This window comes from Salvelinus sp. IW2-2015, unplaced genomic scaffold, assembly GCF_002910315.2.
Source record: "Salvelinus sp. IW2-2015 unplaced genomic scaffold, ASM291031v2 Un_scaffold2879, whole genome shotgun sequence".
Taxonomy (NCBI): domain Eukaryota; kingdom Metazoa; phylum Chordata; class Actinopteri; order Salmoniformes; family Salmonidae; genus Salvelinus; species Salvelinus sp. IW2-2015.
In genome coordinates this window covers 91,172-97,462 of record NW_019944179.1, presented here as the reverse complement: position 1 = coordinate 97,462, position 6,291 = coordinate 91,172, and the positions used below count along the sequence as shown (strand labels likewise).

General features: G+C 45.5%; 1 long non-coding RNA gene across 1 annotated transcript; it reads left to right on the top strand.

Annotated features, from left to right (window-relative positions):
- The first annotated feature begins 3,862 nt into the window (after positions 1-3,862).
- On the top strand, positions 3,863-5,511 carry LOC112074934 (uncharacterized). The gene is made up of 3 exons (XR_011477180.1): positions 3,863-4,117; positions 4,744-4,919; positions 5,363-5,511. It is a non-coding gene; the product is annotated as an uncharacterized lncRNA (long non-coding RNA).
- Positions 5,512-6,291: the final 780 nt, after the last annotated feature.

The following is a 6,291-nucleotide window of genomic DNA, read 5'->3' as shown; positions in this document are numbered from 1 at the left end:
AAAAGAGGAGATTGAGTGCAGAGTTCTGATTGTTGAGTGCAGAGTTCTGATTGGTTGAGTGCAGAGTTCTGATTGGTTGCATTTGCGAGTTCTGATTGGTTGATTGCAGAGTTCTGGATAAGTGGAGGCTGGGATGTACATCAACGGCTAGGGGATCCAGTACATTTTCAGGAGGATCTCAGGTAGGTAACACTCCGTGTTCTTTCCATCCTGAACGCTCAGTGGCAGGATCCAGACTTCCTTATCTCAATTCGCCCAGGATAAAAATCTGGATATTTCTTGTGGCATGTACAGGAGTTATTTTACGTAGCTGAAGTGCTTCATAATGGGAATGTTTGTTCACATCGCCGCGAGGGTTTTAATTTTGCAGTAGTTCAGAACCATGAGGCAGAAGACCTAGGATACATCACCATGGTTCAGAAGAGGGTGAGTAAAGAGAGAGCAGCAGTATGTGAAGGGAGGGGGAGGGGAGAAGAGGCAAGCAAAAAAAGCCCTTAAAAAAATTGTGAAAAAGGGGGACAGAAAAAAAAAGGGAGAGAGGCAGCAGCTATGTGAAGGGAGGGGGAGGGGAGAGAGCAGCAGCTATGTGAAGGGAGGGGAGAGAGCAGCAGCTTATGTGAAGGGGAGGGGGAGAGAGCAGCATGGCTATGTGAAGGGAGGGGGAGGGGAAGAAGAGCAGCAATATGTGAAGGGAGGGAGAGAGAGCAGCAGCTATGTGAAGGGCGGGAGAGGGGAGAGAGCCAGCAGCTATGTGAAGGGAGGGAGAGAGAGGCAGCAGCTATGTGAAGGGAGGGGGAGCGAGACAGCTATGTGAAGGGAGGGGGGGGAGAGTCAGCCAGCTCATATGAAGGGAGGGGGAGTAGAGCAGCAGCTATGGTGAAGGGAGGGGGAGAGAGGCAGCAGCTATGTTGGAGGGGAGGGGGAGGGGAGAGAGCAGCAGCTATGGGAAGGGAGGGGAAGACAGCAGCAGCTACTGTGAAGGAGGGCGAGAGAGCAGCAGCTATGTGAAGGGAGGGGAGAGAGCAGCAAGCTATGTGAAGGGAGGGGGAGAGAGCACAGCTATGTGAGGGGAGGGGGAGGGGGAGAGAGCAGGCAGCTATGTGAAGGGAGGCGAGAGAGCAGCACGCTTATGTGAAAGGGAGGGGGGAAGAGAGCAGCAGCTATGTGAGCGGGAGGGGGAGGGGAGAGAGCAGCAGCTATGTGAAGGGAGGGAGAGAGAGGCAGCAGCTATGTGAAGGAGGGGCGAGAGAGCAGCAGCTATGTGAAGGGAGAGGGGAGAGAGCAGCAAGCTATGTGAAGGGGAGGGGAGAGAGAGCAGCAGCTTTGTGAAGGGAGGGGGGCGAGCAAGCAACTACGTGAAGGGAGGGGGAGGGAGCCGCAGCTAATGTGAAGGGAGAGGGAGAGAGCAGCAACTACGTGAAGGGAGGGGGAAGGGAGCAGCAACTATGTGAAGGGAGGGGAGAGAGAGCAGCTATTGTGAAGGGAGGGGAGAAGAGAGCAGCTATGTGAAGGGGGGGGAGAGAGCAGCACTATGTAAGGGAGGGGGAGAGACAGCTATGTGAAGGGAGGGGAGCAGCAGCAGCTATGTGAAGGAGGGAGAGAGAGCAGCACTATGTGACAAGGAGGGGGAGGGGAGAGAGAGCAACTATGTGAAGGAGGGGAGAGAGCAGCAGCTATGTGAAGGGAGAGGGAGAGAGCAGCAAGCTATGTGAAGGGAGGGGAGGGGAGAGAGCAGCAGCTATGTGAAGGAGGGGAGAGAGCAGCTACGTTAGAAAAACGTGTGTGTGTAAAATAAGACATGCGCAGAACGTGATCCTTTGAGGAAGAGGTTTCCGGAGGGGTGGGTGGTCGCGGGGCCTGGGAGAAAACTCTGTTTCCGTAAACCTGACCAAATGTATGGCTTGTCATATGAGTGACGTAATCCTCCCCTTTCTCTCTTCCTGTATCTATCTCTCTCTCCTCTCTCCTTCTCTCTCCTCTTTCCCTCTCTCTCCTCTCTCTCTCTCTTCCTCTCTCTCTCCTCTCTCTCTCTCTCCTCTTCTCCTCTCTCCTCCTCTTCTCTCTCCTCTCTCCTCTCTCTCTCCTCTCTCTCTCTCTCTCTCTTCTCCTCTCCCTCTCCTCTTCCTCTTCTCTTCGTCTTTCCTCTCTTCCTCTCTCTCTCTCCTCTTTTCTTCTCTTTCCTCTCTCTCCTCCTCTCTCTCTCCTCTCTCTCTCCTCTCCTCTCTCTCTCCTCTCTCTCTCTCTCCTCTCTCTCTCTCTCTCCTCTCCTGCTCTCCGGTCAGCGTTCTGTACCTTTCTCAGTCACAGATATGAGGAGGGTTTGTTCTGGCCCCATCTGCCCGAGTCAGACAGCAGTGCTGTGGGTACTGGTTCTGGAGAGGGATACAACATCAACCTGCCCTGGAATAAGGTACTAGTTACTGGACTAGTTACAGGACTAGTTTACAGGACTAGTTTACTGGACTAGTTACTGGAATTGTTAGGTTAGATTACTCGTTGGTTATTACTGCATTGTCGGAACTAGAAGAGCAAGCAATTTCGCTACACTCGCATTAACATCTGCTAACCATGCGTATGTGACAATAAACATTTGATTTGATTTGACTAGTTACTGACCTAGTTACTGGATTAATTACAGGACTAGTTACTGGACTAGTTAAGCCTCATCTACCTCTGCTATCATATTATCTCCTCAGTGTTTACCTTGTATTCTGTTTTTGTAATGTTGTTGTATTGAGGGTTCTGTTTTTTGTAATGTTGTTGTGTTGGTACTTTATCTAGTAGTTTGTAAATGTGGTGACGTTGAGGTCTGTTCTTTCCCTTTGTCGACAGATTGGAATGAAAGACCCAGACTACGTTGCAGCAATTCCAGCAGCTTCTTTTGCCTGTAGCCTACGAGGTATAGTCGTTGCATGGCTGTTAGACTTCCTCAATAGTTTGGTTTTATATAACGTAATAGAACATAGAACGTTCAGACGATGTTCTTAGAAGAATAGGAACGTTCAGACGATGTTCTTAGAAGAATAGGAACATTCAGACGATGTTCTTAGAAAATAGGAACTGACAAGATGTCTCTTAGAAGAATAGGAACGTTCAGACGATGTTCTTAAAAGAATAGGAAACATTCAGACGATGTTCTTAGAAGAAATGGAACGTTCAGACGATGTTCTTTAGAAGAATAGGAACATTCAGACGATGTTCTTAGAAGAATAGAACGTTAGACGATGTCTCTTAGAAGTAATAGGAACGTTCAGAGATGTTCTTAGAAGAATAGGAACATGCAGACGATGTTCTTAGAAGAATAGGAACGTTCAGACGATGTTCTTAGAAGAATAGGAACGTTCAGACGATGTTCTAGAAGAATAGGAACGTTCAGTACGATGTTCTAGAAGAATTGGAACATTCATCGATGTTTTAGACGAATGGAACGTTCAGACGATGTTCTTAGAAGAATAGGAACGTTCAGTCGATGTTCTTTAGAAGAATAGGAACGTTCAGACGATGTTCTTAGAAGAATAGGAACGTTCAGAACGATGTTCTTAGAAGAATAGGAACGTTCAGATGATGTTCTTAGAAGAATAGGAACGTTCAGAGCGATGTTCTTGAAGAATAGGAACGTTCAGACGAATGTTCTTAGAAGAATAGGAAATTCAGACGATGTTCTGAAGAATAGGAACAGTTCAGACGATGTTCTTAAGAAGAATAGGAACGTTCAGACGATGTTCTTAGAGAATAGGAACATTCAGACGATGTTCTTAGGAAGAATAGGAACATTCAGACGATGTTCTTAGAATAATAGGAACATTCAAGACGATGTTCTTAGAATAATAGGACACATTCCGATGTGATGTCCCCATAACAGTTTGTTTGTTGCAGTTCAACCTCAGCTTGTCCTGGTGGCAGCAGGCTTTGACTCTGTGATAGGTGATCCCAAGGTAAGGAGAACCAAATATGAATTGTCTTTATCTACAAGTTGATGTACAAGTTGATGTGATATTATTTCTGAAAGATCCTGTGTGTTTTTAGGGGGAGATTGTCTGTCAGTCCTCAGTGTTTCTCTGTTCTGACTCACATGCTGCTGGGCCTGGCTGGGGGAGGTTTGCTGCTGGCACTAGAGGTAACAATAAACTCTACACGTCTTTATTTAGCTTCGATTACACATGCAGCCCTAATCAGATCTTTTGCCACTAATTGGCCTTTTGACAATCACATCTGATCTTTTGTCACTATTGGTCTTTTGACCAATCACATCTGATCTTTTGTCCTAATTGGTCTTTTGACCAATCACATCTGTCTTTGGTCATATTTTGGTCTTTTGACCATCACATCTGATCTTTTTGTCACTAAATTGGTCTTTTGACCAATCACATCTGATCTTTTGTCACTAATTGGTCTTTTGACCAATCACATCTGATCTTTTTGTCACTAATTGGTCTTTTGACCAATCACATCAGTATCTTTTTGCCACTAAATTGGTCTTTTGACCAATCACATCTGATCTTTTGCCACTAATTGGTCTTTTGACCAATCACATCTGATCTTTTTGTCAATAATTGGGCAAATGAAAATGATTCTGCTGCCTGTGTAAACGCTGAGTTGGGGGTAGGTTGAGTTGGCTTCCATACCACATTATATATCTACCTTAACTGGCTGCGCCCCTTTTATGGTTAAAGTCAATGTGTGTTTTGAATGAAAGAGATTGTTATATGAGTGACGTTGATGCCATCTTGTTTCATGTTTTAGGGAGGATATAACCTGCAGTCCTACAGCAGAAGGGGTGTGTGCCTGTCTGAGGTCACTATTGGGGGAGTCCTGCCCCGCCTGGGGCCACCATCATCCCGAGTAACAGTGCCCTGAAATCCATCTCCAGGTCTATCTCTGCTCTGTACCCTTACTGGACCAGTCTGCAGGTACTGGTAGTACTGAGAACCCTTCATAACCCCTTATAACCCATTCATAATCCTTTAACCCATTCTAATCTTTAAACCATTCATAACCTTTAAACCCCTTCATAATCCTTTAAACCCATTCATAATCCTGTAAACCCCTTCATACCCCTTATTACCCATTCATAATCCTTTAAACCCATTCATAACCCTTTAAACCCATTAATCGCCCACTCATAACCCATTCATAACCCCTTATAACCCTTTCAAAAACCTCTATCACCCATTCATAATAATTCTAACTCATTTATAACCATTCATAACCCCTTCATAAATTTGTGGATTATAATCCATTTATAACCCCTCTATAACCCATGAATAACTCCTTCATAACCTCTTCATAACCCATTAATAACTCCTTCATAACCTCTTCATAACACATCATAACTATTCATGACTGTGCTATGTTTCCAGAGGGAGGGCCTCTATCAGACAGCGACCCCCTGAACCCAGCCCTGACCCCAGCAGAGAGCAGTGAAGAGCTCTGTGAGGAGAGAAGAGACAGCTTGGACCTGACCACGGGCCTGGTGTACGACCAGAGGATGATGGAACACCACAACATGTGGGACAGGTGAGAATCAGTCAAAGAACAAGAACATGTGGACAGGGTAGAATCAATCAAAGACACAAGAACATGTGGGACAGGTGAGAATCAATCAAAGACACAGAACATGTGGGACAGTGAGAACCAATCAAAGACACAAGAACATGTGGACAGGTGGGAACAATCAAAGACACAAGAACATGTGGGACAGGTGAGAATCAATCAAAGACACAAGAACATGTGGGACAGGTAACAAATCAATCAAAGACACAAGAAATGTGGGACAGGTGAGAATCAATCAAAGACACAAGAACATGTGGGACAGGTGAGAACCAATCAAAGACACAAGAACATGTGGGACAGGTGAGAATCAATCAAAGACACAAAACATGGGACAGGTGAAGAATCAATCAAAACACAAGGACATGTGGGACAGGTGAGAAATCAATCAAAGACAACAGAACATGTGGGACAGGTGGACAATCAATCAAAGACACAAGAACATGTGGACAGGTGAGAACCAATCAAAGACACAAGAACATTGGGACAGGTGAGAACCAAATCAAAGACACGTAAGAAAACATGTGGACAGTGGAATCAATCAAAGCACAAGAACATGTGGGACAGGTGGGAATCAATCAAAGACACAAGAACATGCTTGGGACAGGTGAGAATCAATCAAAAGACAACAACAGAAACTATGTCGGTAAGGGTGAGCAACTCGCATAAAATTCATAAAAGACACAGAACAGCATTGGTGGATTTACCTGTCCTGCTGGATCTTTCAGCGATATTTCTCGC